This window comes from Myotis brandtii, unplaced genomic scaffold (assembly GCF_000412655.1).
Source record: "Myotis brandtii unplaced genomic scaffold, ASM41265v1 scaffold1408, whole genome shotgun sequence".
Taxonomy (NCBI): Eukaryota; Metazoa; Chordata; class Mammalia; order Chiroptera; family Vespertilionidae; genus Myotis; species Myotis brandtii.
Window position 1 is genome coordinate 514,651 of NW_005355029.1, and position 16,142 is coordinate 530,792.

The following is a 16,142-nucleotide window of genomic DNA, read 5'->3' on the forward strand; positions in this document are numbered from 1 at the left end:
CTACCTGCCCAGCCCTTCCCTGAAGTCACACGAAAGCAGCGCCATCGAGCCCCGTGACAAGGACTCCTCCCACCCAGTGCCAGGAGCAGAGCCCCCAGGTCTGACCGGGCCCTGGGCTGCCGGCCGTGCCCGTAGCCGGATAGGACGGACGCTAAGGTGAGGTCAGTAGGCGAGAAGGAGGGCACGCCGGCCGCTTCCAGGTCACCTCCTGCCAAGTGTAGCCGTCGGCCCTCACTAGGTCTGCCCCTTGCCCCACACACAGACGTGCAGGGGGCGGGGAGAGGCTCCCTCAGGCCCTGCAGCGGGTCCCCGGACAACTCATGACCAGCCGCCCAGCCCTGCCACTCCCCTCTGGACTGTGAAATCATGTCCCCCTGCTTAAGGCCTGGACTGTGGGGTCTATCGCCTGGCGACTGGTCAGCCTCCACCTCGGTCTCAGGCCCTTCTTCCTGGTTCATTCCCAACATCTGCCGAGCCACCTGGTACAGGAGCCCTGTGCCCTGGGGCGGGGGGCACTTGCCACATCCCTGGTCACGGCCAGTGCCCACAATCACAGTGCAGTCCCTGCCCCGAACAGCGGCCTCGCCGCCCAACCTCCGGGTTCTAGGTGGCGCCTCGCAGGGTGCAGATGGCAGCGCTGCCACACTGAACCCCGTGGCGATTTTTAGCTCCAAGGGTGTTATGTCTGAGCACACACACAAGCCGGGCCTCTGCTGCGGGCGCTCCGACGCCATCCTGGCTGCTCCAGGTGCAGGCGGAGGGGGCCGCGCAGACGAGAAGGGCTGCGGCCCCGACACCGCCCACAGGACGAGAGCTAAACTGGACATGTTTATGCTCGAGCAGCAGGAGGCGAGCTCTGTGCCTGGGAAACTGCTGCAGAGCCGCCACTGTTTTCCCAGCTGTGGCGACGGCGCCTGGGAAAGCTCGTCATTCCACCACAAAAATAATCCGGAGCTGAGCCAGCAGCTGCCTCAGCCCCCATCTGCATCTCGGACCCTGAACCGGAGCTCCCGAGTCCGCTGTGGACGAGGCGGGGACGCTGCTGCTGAGCTGAGTGCACGTCACCGTGAAGGAAGCCCCTCCCCCCCCTCCAGCATGTGTGGTGTCGCTCCTGCACCAGGAACCACCCGCCCAGGCTCCATGGAGCAGGGGCCGTGGAGACAACCCGCAGACGCGCTGCGCACCCTTGCCCGACGGGAGCACGAGCACTCATCCAGAGCAGCTCTGGGCACCCCGGGGCACAACTCCCCCGGCTCTGACAGGCCCCAGCGACACCCTCCACACCACGACCAACCATCTCAGGACTCCTAAAGCCGAGAAAGCAGACTCGCTCCGGCCAGGGGCCTGCGGCTCTGTCACAGCCGTGGAGGCTGTCGGGGACACGGGAGCCACCACCCCAGCCTCTGGGAGCACTGCAGACGGACGGGCCACCTAGACTCAGTTCAATCTCAAAAATGGCAAAAGGACTAACCACAGTGAGTCTTGTGACCTCAGGATCATCTGTGTGAGCGCGGAGAGCCAACCGTGCTGAGCCGGACACCCGCCCGGGCGCACAGCGAACCCCTCGTGAACCCCGCGCTGTGGTTTCACCAGGGCACGTTCTCCCTGCCAAGGAGACCTGCTGACAATCAAGCTGAGTTCCATGTTACGCACAAGCACACACGCGCGGCGACCATGGGCCTAGCTTTCCTGTGTGGGAGACGCTTTCACACACACCCGCCCCCAGAGTCCTGCTATGTCTGCCCAGTGGGCGGCATTTTCTCATCCACATTGGAAGGCGGAGGGCAGGTGGAGGGGCTGTTTGTTTAGGGCAAAAGCCATAAACAACAACCGACGGGGGAATCTGTGCTTCATGAAGAAAGCTGTGCAAGAAGACAAATGCTGCACCGGATGGTGAGAAACACGGCGGCCACACGGCAGGCAGACGGCCGGCAGTGTGGTCACAGCGTCACAGCGTCAGCGAGGTGGCTGCTGAAACCCCTCGAGGCCCGGGTGCGGGCGCGGGGAAGGCGCAGCAGAGGGAGCGCTCCGCTCCGCGGTGAGACACTGCGGCTCCCGGCCCCGCGGTGCCCTTGCAGGTAGAACCCGATTCTGGTTCCCTCCCCTCCCATGTTCCCTGTCTTTTCTCTCACTCTCCTTTAACACGGTCATGTCTGATCAGAAGAAATAATAACACTGCTTTCTAAAGTCACAGTTTGCTGAGCTATTTTGTGCTGACACAGGAAGCAGGGCTCACAGATGCTCCCTGGCTGCTGCAGGGCCGTCGGAGCCGGGACGATGGCGGGACGGGACGGCTGGAGGGCAGCCGATGGGCATGTGATGGGGAGGCTGCATCTCTGCAGCCGGCGGGAAAGCTGCTCAGCTCCCAACTCTTGGGCGGTTCTTCCGGCTCAACAATGAGCCCGGAGCCGTTCTAGTCTGAGGCACCCGCTCGGGCCAGCCTGCAAGCCAACCACAGACTGTCGCCCCAGCCCCCCTCTGCTCCAAACGATGCCCAAAGAGTTCCTGGAGAAAGACAAGGACACCACACACAGGCAGGGCAGACCAAGGCACGGCAAAGGGGGACCCAGCAGAACACCCCACCCGCCACGAAGCCAGAAAACCCCCCAAGACCAGCCGCCCGGCAGTTTCTAGTCACTGAAGCCACGCCCACATCGCCACACGGAAGCCAGTGCTGCCTGCAGGTCCTGGCCCCCGACAAGGGGCTGTCCTCTCCCCAGCGGGAGTGCCGGACCGAGGCCTGAAGCGCCAGCAGGGATGTGCCGCGCGCTGTGGTCTCGGCGATGGTGGGGAGGCTCAGGGAACAGCAGCCGCTCAGGAAAGCAGGTGGCAGTTTCTCCAGGAACGACACACGCACGTGCCAACCCCCCCAGGAGCCTCACGGTGCCCCTCCGAGAGGACACGTGCCCTCGCAGAAGCAAGGCCCCGGGAACAGCCTCGTGCCCTGGTCCCGGGCGAGGGGCTGTAACGGGGGCACAAGGGGGCGTGGGTGACGGAGCACTCTGTGCCCTGGCCGTCCGCGAGGGTTAGACACCCACCTGTGACGGATGCACAGAACACCCACGAGCACCCCCACACACACATGCACGAGCATGCACGCACGAGCATTCCCCCCCCCCACGCACACGGAACACGCGTGGAGCCTGAAGGAGTCTGGGTGGCACCATGTCCACTGCCTGGTTTTGATGCCACAGTCTGTCATCAATGGGGGAACAGGGCAAAGGGCACAGGGACCTGCAACTTACTACATATCTACAATAATTTCAAAAGTAAGTTTCCGTTAAGAAAACATAACACCGGGCACCCCACGGCACAGCCCTGGGGCCTGTGTGAGTGCCATCACAGGTGACTTGTTCGCTCCTGCGCTGGGAGCTCACCTCGCCCACCCGCCAGGGGCTCCCTCCAGCAGAAGACGCTCCCTCCCAGCTGGCCCCACACTTAGTTGCCCCTCCCCATTCAGAACACAGAAGGGTCAAGGGACCGCAGAGGATGGGGGGCTTGGAGTGCTGGGAGGAGCCTCAGAAGTCTCCCACTTCAACCCCCGAATCCGTCCAGTGCACCCCAGAAACACCCCCCCACCCCGTCCCAGCCGAGCATGTCCCTCTCGCACGGAGGCTCGGGTTCTGAAAGGCCCTCGCTGGCAGCTGCACCTCCCTGTGGTTGCTCACCGCGCCCAGCTCGGACCCTGAAGCGCGGAGTGCAGAGCCCGCTGGACAGGACGGCGCAGCGTCGAGCACTGAAGACGGCGGCAGCTCCCACCTGAGGGCAGCTCCGCGTCGCCCGGCCGTCCCCACACGGAGGCTGAGCAGCAGAGCCAAGGGCCCTGAGCCCCAGCCTTTAAAACCCCGGACAAGGCTCCATCGGGGATTCCAGCCGGGGTTCCAGCCGGGGTTTCCGTGTCCCGGGGGCTTGTCCTTGCGCGTCCTGGCAGCTGCAGCCAGGAACCTGGTCAGTACCTCCCTTGAGACGGGGGAGCTGGGGCTGGGGACTCAGCTGGCTGGAGGCTCCACACTCCGGCTCGAGACTGTCAGGGCCTGTGTCCCGAGAGAGGGCACAGGTGTCCTCTCAGCAACAAGTGTCCATGAGCACAGTTCTGGTGGCTGAACTTCCCCTCTACGCAGAGACGAATTTACAACCCAAACGTTCGCCTGCAGCTCGCAGACGCCGTGTTCTCTCCCGCATTAGCCCTGTGTGCGGTGCCACGGCCACCTGTCCCACCGCAGCGATGCCACCTCCCTCACAGTGCCCACAGCAAAGGCCTCAGGGTCCCCCACCTCAAGTGCATCCCAGCCTCCTTCCAGCAGGAGACCCGGAGCGGGGGGCACGAGGCCAGGGAGGGCTGCTCTGCAGCAGGGACCCCTCAGACATGGGAGCCAGCTGCTGGAGGCCACCCCATCACAGCTGTGACCAGGAAATGCCTTCCCACTTTGGTGGCTCCATCATGGAGCCCAGGACAGTGCAAACCACAGCCCCGGGGCCAGCTCGCCTGCCAGCTCGCTTTGGCAAATAACCTAGACTTGGGCCCAGCCCTGCCGCTCGTTTAGGCGTGCCTGGCAGCACTGACAGTGTGGCAGACGGGGCCCCCCAAGCCCGAGGCACTTCACAGCTGGCCCCAAGGGAAGAAATGTACCAAACCCTAATTTGATTTAGACCAGCTCTGAGGAGCGGGGGAGGGATGGGGACCAAAAACACTGACCAAAATGTAAAAAACAACTATTTTCATAAAGCATCAAAGAGCCGACAAAAGAGTAGGGAATTTCAGGCCCAAACTGAGGGTAGCAGAGCTGGCGCCCAGCGCCGTGGCAGGGGCACTCCCTGGGGCATGAGCTCGACTTGGGGAGGGGGGTGTGTATATGGGGGGCATCTTGCCAGCATCCTTCATTCCTTCTGAACTCTGCACCGTGCCCCACGCCCCCTGATCTAAGAACAAGTTCCAAGCACTGAACAGAATAGACCAATTGCTGGGATGAGATGCAAGTCCAAGAGTTTAGAGGGGGTTAACATGTTTACAAAGGACAGAGTATGCACCAAATGATAGGGTACAACTGCATCTTTCTCTGAGAAAAAAATAAAGTCAGATTCCCACCTCACATAAAACACAAACATAAATTTCAATTAGTTTAAAAAACAAAATATAAAAATCAAATTCAGCCCTAGCTGGTTTGGCTCAGTGGATAGAACGTTGGCCTGCGGATTGAAGGGTCCTGGGTTCAATTCCGGTCAAGGTCACATGCCTAGGTTGCAGGCTCGATCCCCAGTTAGGGGGCGTGCAGGAAGCAAGCCGATCAATGATTCCCTCTCATCGTTGATGTTTCTATCTCTCTCTCCCTCTCCCTTCCTCTCTGAAATCAATAAAAAAAAAAAAAATTAAATTCATAGAAAAACATGTAAGAAAATGTGTTTATAATTAACTAGAAGAAAGACTTCTTAATAATCATTATGTTGTATACCTGAAACTAATGTTATGTCAATTAAACCTCAATAAAAAAATCAAAATTTAAATTTAAAATTCACCTGTCATAAAAAGTTCCTAAGAAGAATGTTATCATAAAAAACCATGAAACAAATTGGGAGAAAGTATGCATAATATATACACACAAAAATATTTTTTTAAAAAAGGTAACTCAACAGAAAAGTAGGCAAAAGATGTGAAAAGGAAACTGATGGGAGAAAGACAATGGCGATCTATCTCTACACTAAAAGGCTCACGTGCCAAGTCTGTCTGGGCAATGACGTCACGCAGCAACACCTGGCTTCCTCTCCCCAGCGACTAGCCTTCTTGGTGTTTCTTCAGCCCAGGAACACAACTTGCTTTACAGCCAGGTGTAAACATTTTACACTCTAACAATCATGTGATCCTCACAGAAGTCCTGGAGTAGGCAGATAGGAGACTTGGTAGAATCCTATTTTCTTCTCACTAGCCAGAAAACAGAGATTTAGAAAGTTTAGAAACTTGACCCGACTGAACAGAAGTAAAAAATGGTGGAACTTGAAAATGACTTCAGGTTTTCTCACTGCACAGAATTATAGTCAAACACGGCTGCAGTTAAATATTTTACCCTTGGTTCTCCCTGCGTGATCTACAATAATAATCTGCTTTGCGTTGATGTTTACTGCTGTGTTGCTGACAATTACCTGAAGGAGAAGTTGGGGTGCTTCACTGGGCTGGAAAAAGTTTAGCTGCATCAGAAAGCAGGTCTAATGAAGCAAGTTTATTCTACATATATAAAAGGCTAAGTTGACTCACGCATGCACCATTCACATAAAGCTCTCGCTGGCGCCAATAGCACATGTGTGTGTTTCCATCTGTCATTGTCGATTATGAATTTGGTTGACACTTCTATTATAAAGGGCGGAGAGTGAAGTTACAATATTTCTTCTAATTAATGTCCTTTTGATGTGCATGAATCCGTGCCCCGGGCCTCGTTAACAAATAGCTGAAAACTGCTTCACCAGTGAGCTCTGAAGTGTGAACTACACAGGCCCGCCCTTCACCCACCAGGTCAGCACAGCCAGTCCCAGCTGCCTTGGAGGAAGGGGGGGTGGGGGGGGGAGTGTGGAGCGGGGCCCCTGGGGGGGTCAGGCATCAGATTCATCAGACTCGGGGTGCAGACCCTGCCCTGCCATCCCTCCAGGTGCACATCCCAGGAACGGACAGTTAGGCAGTGCCACACGGACACTGTTTCCAGGGGCACCTGCTGCAACCGCAGGGAGTCACTGACCCTGGTCTATGGACGTGGCTCCTTGTCCCTGGTGCCCGCCCAGCCCAAGTCTGTCAGTTACAATTCCAGGCCTGGCAGCCCAGTGCTCAGTAGGCACAGAGTAGAAAACAAAAACAATGGGAGAGAGGAAATTCTGCGAAGGAAAACAGTCCAGGCTCCCAGGGAGCTGCTGGGCCAGATTAGCAGCCCCGCCCCTTGAGGACAAAGAGCCCACTGCCAGACCAGAAACGTTTCTTGTGGCGAATACCACTGGTCTGAGGTCTGCTGGCTCGGGCAGATGCTCCGGCCGCAGAGTTCACGGCCTCTTGGCTGCTTTGAAAGAGCCTGCAGCTCATGCCCACGTAACTGGCTGGGTTTCCAAGATTACAAACGCCGTCCGACCCTTTGGTCCCGTTTCAGCCATGCCCGTGGAGACCACCCTGGGAGCATGGGGACCAACGGGCTATGGCGAGCGCCCATCACATTCTGAAGGGAAAGAGGGGCTACTATCCTTCCAAGTTACCTGTCACTGTGGGCCAGACTCATGCACACGTAGGACGGACAGCCTGGCCCGCCCCTCGGGCCTCTCCCCTCCCCCTCATGCTCAGTTGAGAGCCACACCAGAGCGCGGTGCTTCCTTACGTGGTGCTGGGCAAAGCGGCCCCACGCGGCCGCGCCATCACCGACAGTTCCCAGCCGTGCTCTACGGGACCAGGCCGGGCAGGTGTCTCCTCCTGTGCTCCCCAGGTGACCCGAGCCAGGAAACTGGGAGTCCCCTCTGTCACCGGCCGGACAGGTGACTGTGCAGGCGACCCAGCCTCCGAGAAGCCGGCACCGGCACCTCGGCCCTCGGCATCAGGGGCGCGGAGAAGCCAGCATCCAGGTGCCTTTGTAAGGGGAAGAGCCAGTGCTCTGCCAACACCAGGGATTCCCAGGACCGAGAGCAGCGAGAGGAGCCCGGCGGCCGCCCCGTCTCCAGGCGGCGAGGCTGCTCACAGCAGCAGAGGGGTGCTCGGCCGGGTGACCACCAAGCCCAGACGCTTGACCGGCTCGAGGGTGACAGGAGCTGCGCTGTCTCCCTCGGGGCTGGGCGTCGGGGGCAGAACAGACAGGCTACACATGTGCTCAGGGAGAGCAGCGGGGGGAGGAGGCCAATCCGCACCAGCCCTCCCCTCCCAACCCCAAACGCACCCGAGCCAGCAGCCCGTCTCAATTCTGTTCATGGAACATTTGCTCCTCGCAACCCTTTCATTCAAGGAAGAGATCGGTCCTGTCCTGCCCCCAAGTGCAGGCTCACGAGGAAGGTTCAAGAAGCTCTGAGGCCCAGCCGGCGTGGCTCAGTGGTTAGTGTTGACCCATGAACCAAGAGGCCACTGGTTCCATTCTGGGTCAGGGCACATGCCTGGGTTGTGGGCTCCATCCCCAGTAAGGGCGTGCAGGAGGCAGCCGATTGATGACTCTCTCAACAATGTTTCTATCTCTCTATCCCTCTCCCTTGGTCGACCTCTGAAATCAATAAAAACATACTTAAAAAAAAGCAGCTGTGGGAAGGGGAGGGAGGGCAGGACGCACGCTGAGGCCTGCTGGAGAGCATCAGCTCAGGGGCCTGGAGGCCTATCCAAAGGCCCTCGCTCTCAGGTCCTCTGCAAGACGGTTACCACGGCGACGCTGAGGCCTCCACAGAGCACCCACCTCTCCCTAGTCCAGGCTCACAAGGGCCAGTGCAGGTTAATGGCCAGTGAGCTGAGCAAACCCAGAAGCGAGAAGTGAGCAGAGGCCCTCACGGCCGGAGCAGCACAGGGGCGCCAGCATGGACCCTGGAGGAAGCTGGACCAGTCAGACGAGCAGACACAGCCCGCGGCCGAGCTGGGGAGGGGACTCTAACTCGGGGACACCCCCAGGGGCAATGAACTACCACCGCTTGGGATGCTTCAGCCATCCTGGCACAGGTCCAGGGCGCTGGTGCTGTGGGAAGTGACCACACGGGGACCCGCAGGCCGCCCAGACAGACATTTCCGGGAGGACCACACAGTGGCCCCTGGGGACAGAGGCGTCTCCCTTCTCCACTGGATTCCAGAGGTTCTTCCAGGACGGGGGCGGGAGGGGCACGGTACTTTTCCACAAGCTCCCAGGGCCGGGAGGCGCTCCCCGGCCAGGCGGCCACCCTCCGTAAACTCAGGTGCGGCGGTCAGCGCTGCCCCTCAGCAACGCCGGCCCCTCTTCCCTCCTTCCCACGAGAAGCAGCGCGAGCGGAGAGGCACTGCTGTCAGCGGAGCAGGGAGTGTTGTCGGGACAGCGACTCCACCTCCTGGGAGACTGGCCTCACAAGACAAGAAGGGTCCTGAGGACACGAGCCCCAGCCGACCCGACTCGCTGAGACGCACCGAAACCCTCCAAGTGCCCGACCTGCTGGGCCCAGCACCTGTGGGGGGAACCAGCAGCCCCTGCGCCCCGCTGGCCAGGGGGGGCTACACAGGCCTGGGGGGAGCCTCCGGGGATGTCCGCTGGCTCGCTCTCTCCCACAGGCCGCCTCCTGTGCTGGACCCTTGGCACCTGGCGGACACTGAACCGAAGGCCGGGACCGCCAGGGCCTGCCCCTGAGAGGCAGACCAGCGCACACCTGGGCGCCACAGGACACGGGAGAGACCCACCACAGGCTTGCTTTTCTCCTTCGCTTCCCAGATTTCTCTTAACCAACATGAACTTTAATAACGAAAGACAATCACTTTTAACAAAAAGAGCTCCCCCCGCACACAGAAATTGTAACGCGGGCCCTGTTTACCATAAAGCCGCGCATGGTCCTGCAGGACGAGGGAAGCTGAGACTCTTACGACAAAACTCAATCGCAAGGCGGCGTGTGCAGTTAGTTCACTTAAAGCAACGGGAGGGCCCAGAAAGCAGGACAGTATCACAGAAACAGTCCACGAAAGCCACAGGAGTGACAGAGGATCTGTAAGAACGGGGTGCTGGCCACGGAGCCTGAGTGGATGTAGGAAGCAGTTTCCATCTGGGACCCGGGGTGGAGAGGGGAGAAGAGCGAGCCAGCAGGCCCAGGGCCTTGGGGTGGCTGCACCCACAGCCAGGCAGGTGGCCACAAAAGCAGGGGCCCTTGACCCAGGGGCCGTGGGAGCAGGAGGAGGGCTGCCTGGGCTCCGTGCATCCCCACACCTTGTAGGCCCTCAGGGTACGCAGGACAAGTGGGGGTCCTGGGTGCTGGCCTGGCCTCTTGCCCCACAGCCCAGCTAAGCCAGGCACCTTCTTTCACACGCCCCGCCCTCCTCTGCTGCCCAGCCGGCCGGCCAAACCGGTGCACGCTGCCTCCTGAGAGCAGAGCTGCCGACCGGATGGAGTCCTGGAGTGACCTGACCCCAGGCATCAGACCCTGAGCACCCCAGCAAGGTGGCCCTGGGGAACCCATTCCCGGGCCCAGATGCCACACACACTCGTGCTGACATCTGCTCTAAGTGGCTCCGAGGGCCTGCTCTCCTGCCCCTCGTCCCCCTGCACGACAACCTTCCCCCATGTCCTGAGCAAAGGCTACCTGTCACCTGCCCTGGGGCAGGAGCCCTCTGGGGCACAGCCACTGGCTGGTCTGAAACACGGTGTGGAAGGGAACAAACATGCCGCCAGCAACAAGCCCCGCGGCCCAGCCGAGGGTTCCCAGCCTTCCTTCCGAGCGAGCTGGAGACGGCCTGGCCAGCTGTGTGACGGCAGGTCTCTACCGGTTAACCTGCCGGCAGGAGTTAGGGAGCAGCCAGAGCGCCCAGCTGTTCAGTTCGTGGGATCAGATCACTGACACGAGGCGGGACCACACAGCACTGCACCGGCTCGCGCGAGGCTACCCACCACCCTCCGCGGCACGGCGTGACTCCGTCAGCAAACCTGCCTTCACGTGACTGATTCTGCATCTCCCGCTGCTCTGACCACCGCACACCAGGAGCAATATTTCACTCAGAACGTGGTGGTAACAGGCACGGCACACATTTTCTGCGGCGGGATTACACTCTGCTAAGATGAGACACTTTTAGACGCGAATTCCTACATACAGGTTCCCTGGCCGCCGGGCCACCCTGGTCCCTGTGCACAGCCCAAAGGCCCGCTCCAGCCCTCACCACCTGGCGCCTCGGTGGAGCCATCAAAACCCCCTGGAAACACAGATCTGGTGGCTGAAGGACAGCCATGGTGTTCCCACCTAAGAGTGATGAGATTCCTGTCTGTCCGAAGTGCGTCCGGAGGACCCTGGACATGCCCACACGTACCCAGTGCCATCCTCCGCGCCACCCACAGATGCCAGCAGCACGGCCCGACCTGTCCCTCCAGGTTAGGCCACGGTGAGGCCGCGTGAGCTGCACCTACCTCAGGACGGGCTTCCGTGGAGCCTTGCGGGGCTGCGGGTGCCGGCGGTTTCTTTGCTGCCGGCGGTTTCTCTGCTGCCGGCGCCTTCTTCAACTTCCTGTTCTTCTTCTCTGGCGCGCCGGGCGTCCCGGGAGCCTTCCTCTTCGGTCCGGCCATCCTGCCCCAGGAAAGCAGACGGGAAGGACCATGCTTGTACGTGCTCCCATGTGAAGCACAAAGGTGTTTCAGGGAGCACGGAGCACGTGTAAACGTGACAGGAGGCCAATCGCCCAGCGTCATCGCCTCCGACAACCAACCCAACCATCTGGTGCAGGGGTCCTCAAACTTTTTAAACAGGGGGCCAGTTCACTGTCCCTCAGACCGTTGGAGGGCCAGACTATAGTTTAAAAAAAAACTATGAACAAATTCCTATGCACACTGCACATATCTTATTTTGAAGTAAAAAAACAAAACGGGAACAAACACAATATCTGTATTTGCATGTGGCCCGCAGGCCGTAGTTTGAGGACCCCTGATCTGGTGGATGCCTTTCTCTTTTCTGAGGTTTTAACAGGCAGGGTCGGCAAGAGTAGGTTTACAGTTCTTCGTATGAAAAATGATACAATAATTACTAAGTAATAACACAAGAATAAACTGTTTTGCTTACTCACAGCTGTAAATCTAATTTCCCCACCCTGTATATATTCTGTATTTCTTTTTTTGTATGTTTGTGTTTTTTTAATTGACTTCTCAGAGAGGAAGGGAGAGGGAGAGATGGAAGCAATGAGAAGCATCCACAGGCTGCCTCCTGCACGCCCGAGCCGCCATCCCGGCATGTGCCCTGACCGGGAATGGAACCGCGACCTCCTGGCGCATGGGATGACGCTCAACCAACCGAGCCACGTGGGCTGGGCTATATTCTGTATTTCTAACTAAACACGAACACGAAGCTTTTTAAGAGAAAAGGCCCAACACATCGACTGGTTGCCTCCCGCATGCACCTCGCCCCGGGCCGGAGATTCTTGACCAGAATCAAACCTGCGACCCTCAGTCCAAGGGCCGATGGTTAAAGTTTAACCACTCAGGAAACCAGCTAGGGCAAGAGAAATATCATTTTAATGACTATCAAAATTTTCCAAAAGCGCAAATTACAAAAACGTGTCTATTCCCGGATTATTGACCATTTGGGGTTATTTTTATTTCCTGCGATTACACTGACTCGCACCAGGGGCCACATTCATGCTGTCACCAGAGCGCTGGGCTGCTCACACGTGGAGCCCATGCTGCGCCGGCGATGGCTCCTTGGCGCGAGGAAGCAGCAGCGCCTGGGCCAATAGGGCTGACATGTGGCGAGGGCTGCATGGGAGCCGGTGCGTCTGCTTTCTCCAGCTCCACAGGACCGCGCTCCACGCGCAAGAACAGAGAAAAGCCCACGGGTTCTAATCCAGGCGCCTTTGTGGGGCCACGGCCTGGGGAACGCAGAGGAACGGTGGAGGCCCAGACCCTAGAGGCACGTCGGAGGCTCGGGACCTCTGAGTGGGGACGTATGAAGGGACCAGGCTGATTTTCGGAAGGAGAAGCAGGAAGGGAACCAACTCCAGCTGCTGGTGCTGGGGGGGGAGGGGGGGGGCAGCCAGAGCAGGAAGAAGCCCCCGCCCCCACCGGCTTCCGGCCCCTTTGGGTGGAGCCTAAAAAGGAGCTGAAAACAGAGCAGCATTTTGCCCAGACGCTGCCACGTGGGCATCGTGACGCAGGGGGACAGGCGCCCCTAGAGCTGCGACCACATGGTGACCAGCCTGCAGACACACGCGTGCATTTCCCGGCACTTCCTCCTTAGTGGCAATAACCCCATCACAGAGCAACAAGGGACTGAATAAGTCAATCAGGATCAACCAGTGCAATGGAATCCATTCAAAAATCACAACAGCCTGGCCGTGTGGCTCAGTGGGTGAGCGTCGACCGGCAGGTAGGGCAGCAGGCAGCCAATCAATGATTCTCATCAAGGATATTTCTATCTCTCTTCCTCTCTCTGAAATCAATAAAAACATCCTTTAAAAATCACAATAAATGAGAACGCGTTACAGATATAGGATGAAACATGTAGAACACTATGTGTAGTACCACCATCCAGTTTGTTTTTAAGAAAACGCTGACATAACAACAGAGAAAGCTCCATGTGTGTGTACATTCCCCTGGCCATGAAAATGTCTGTGGACATCAACAAAGCCTTTGCCTAAGGGGTGGGGTTACCAGGAACTATTTTTTTACAGCTCAGCTTTATCTTGCTTTTCTCAAGGCTCTATACTTGAAAAGCATAATTAGCACTGTGATAAGAAATCTGGAAAGAATATGAGACTGTTGACAAAGGGGCTTTGAAAGACAAAGAACTCTGCCAGCCAATTACCTTGTTGAAGAAATAAGAAAAGTTTAGCACAGCGGTTCTCAACCTGTGGGTCAAGACCCCTTTGGCGGTCGAACGACCCTTTCACAGGGGTCGCCTAAGACCATCCTGCATATCAGATATTTACATGACGATTCCTAACAGTAGCAACATTACAGTTATGAAGTAGCAACGAAAATAATTTTATGGTTGGGTCACAACATGAGGAACTGTATTTAAAGGGCCAGAAGGTTGAGAACCACTGGTTTAGCAAATATTTACATAACAGTTACCATAAAAGTTAAGTTAAATCTATACTCATTCTGTAAGTTATCATTAAAAAGTTTAACCACCAAGTCTATTTGCTAAACGGGGGAAAAGGCTTCCACATTATAAAAAGGTTTCTTTTAATAGTTCCAAGAGATGGCAACTCATGAATCTGAGACAATGTTTGTATAGAAAACTCCATTTCCTCCCACCGATAGTTAACGCGCCATCGACAAGGGGCTGAGACCATTCGATGGGAAAGAGCAGCCTCTTCCACAGTGGAGCTGGGAACTGGACGTCCACATGCACCGGACGGAGTGGGACCCTCCCTCACACCCCACAGAGCTCACTCAGAAAGGGTAAAAACCTAAGCGTGAGAGCCAAACCAAAGTCTAAAAAGAAAACCCAGGAGCAGCGCTTCACGGCCTTGACAGCAGCTGCTTAGATACGACACCAAAATGTAAGCAGCAAAAGGAAAGACACAGGTAAGTGACCGGTCAGAATTAAAAAGGTTTGTGCTGCAAATGACACAAGACAATAAAAGGGCAGCCTACATACGGAATTGGAGAAAATGCACGCAAGGCTCATATCTGACCGGAGACTTGTACCCAGAAGGTGTCAGAACTCTTGCAACTCAGAAAAAAAAAAAAAAGACAAAGACAAATAGTCTTATTTAAAAATGGGCAAAGAGATTTGAATATAAAATTTCCCTAAGCTACACAAATGGCCAATAAGCACACAGAACGATGCTCAACATCACGGTCATTCGGGAAATGCCAATCACAGGCCAGGCCGCTTGAGTCGCTGGGCCGGCTAGTCAGACGCAGAGGACGCCGAGGACCCAGAGCTCCCTCTCACGGCCGGTGGGATAGGAAACGGTCAGCCGCTTTGTAACGGGAAGGGCACCTCCCAACTCCCAGGGCAGAGGCCCCTGAGGGAGGGTCTGGGCCCCACCGTCCTCTAGGTCTAGGGGCCAGTCCGGGGGGCCGGTGAGCGGAGCCCCAGGTCCCGCGTCCAGGGCGGTGGCTGTGCTCTGCCCACTTGGATGCAGGACTATTCCAGTTCGGACTTGCCCACCTAGACACATGGCCTCCCCGTCTGCCCTTCTGCTCCCCTCCCGGCCAAGCTCTAAACCCTGTGATGACAAGCACCCCACCCACCAAGCCCACCCCCATCTCTCGCTCTTTCCAGCTCACCACCTCTGCAAGCCTCCTCACCCTCCTCATTCCACTTCCACAACCGCAGGCCCATGTCCATCGTTACAATCTCGCCCTCGCAGGCACTCAGCTCCTTCTCTGGCAAAACCCCGACTCCGCCACCTGCGCCAGCGGCTGGAGGCCCCCAGGACCAGGCTGGCGGGTCTCCCCAGCCCCACCCAGGAATTCCCCCGCTTCTCCCAACTGCAGCCACTGGCCAGGACCGGGGCCTGCTCGAACCTCTCCTGACCTCTCCAGCTCCAAAGTCGTCCCCCAACCCCTCCATTCTCAGCGGAAGGCCTTAACTCCCTATCACCGACTGCCACAAGCTCCTAGGTCCTGGGACCTGTCCTTCTCCCGTTGCCATGGAAACTGCAGACTCCCACAAGGCCAAATGCTGCTCTGGGGTGCTGGGGCCCACCCCGCCTCCTGCACCCTCTTCCTCCCCTGCCCACGAGTCAACCACCACCAGGCCCCACACCTCACACGGCTCTCGAGTTAGCTTCCTTCTCCGCAGAGACCTCAGGAGCGGCCCACCCGCACCCGCCCCAACCGGCACCAAACGCGCTCTCTCCTCGCATCCCCGGCGACGCCCAGGTGCTAACAGAGCCTCTCTCCGCTCGCCCCTAGACGTCCGCCTCGACGGCAAGACCTGAACAAGACACACACACACACAGCTCCTAACAGCTCGGCCGCAGCCTGATAGCGACCCTGATCCTCCCAAACTTTAGGAGGACCTAAGCAGCGGTTCTCAACCTGGGGGTCGAACGACCCTTTCACCGGGGTCGCCTAAGACCATCGGAAAACACACATATAATTACATATTGTTTTTGTGATGAATCACTATGCTTTGATGATGTTCAATTTGTGACAATGACATTGGGGGTCACCACAACATGAGGAACGGTACTAAAGGGTCGCGGCGTTAGGAAGGTTGAGAACCGCTGAAAGGATGCCTGAGCCGGGCCGGTGTGCTCAGTGTTGAGCCTCGACCTGGGAACCAGGAGGTCACGGGTTCGATTCCTGGTCAGGGCACGTGCCCGGCTGCGCTGGATCCCAGTGAGGGGCGTGTTTTTCTCTCACTGATGTTTCTGTCTCTCTCTCCCTTCCTCTATCAAGTCAACAAAATACATTTTTAAAAAATGCCACCATCTCCAGCGACCCTACACCCCTACGGGCAGGGCCCCTGGCGCCAGTGCGGCACTCACCGCGGGGTCAGGTTCCGCCTCCCTCGCGGGAAGACCCCCGGCTCCCGCTGCAGGT

General features: G+C 57.8%; 1 long non-coding RNA gene across 5 annotated transcripts in view; it reads right to left on the bottom strand.

Moving 5' to 3' along the window:
• Window positions 1-16,142, bottom strand: part of LOC106725178 — a 26,310-nt gene extending 10,168 nt beyond the window's left edge. For 3 of the 5 annotated variants that reach the window (XR_001361047.1, XR_001361045.1, XR_001361044.1), the window contains exons 1-2: window positions 16,088-16,142; window positions 11,058-11,214 (exon numbers count right to left, since the gene is read on the bottom strand). This is a non-coding gene — a long non-coding RNA (uncharacterized LOC106725178). Of the gene's footprint in view, window positions 1-5,322; window positions 5,335-10,014; window positions 10,023-10,683; window positions 10,707-11,057; window positions 11,215-16,087 lie in introns of those variants that run through there. The other 2 variants (XR_001361046.1, XR_001361048.1) reach the window with 2 other exon arrangements.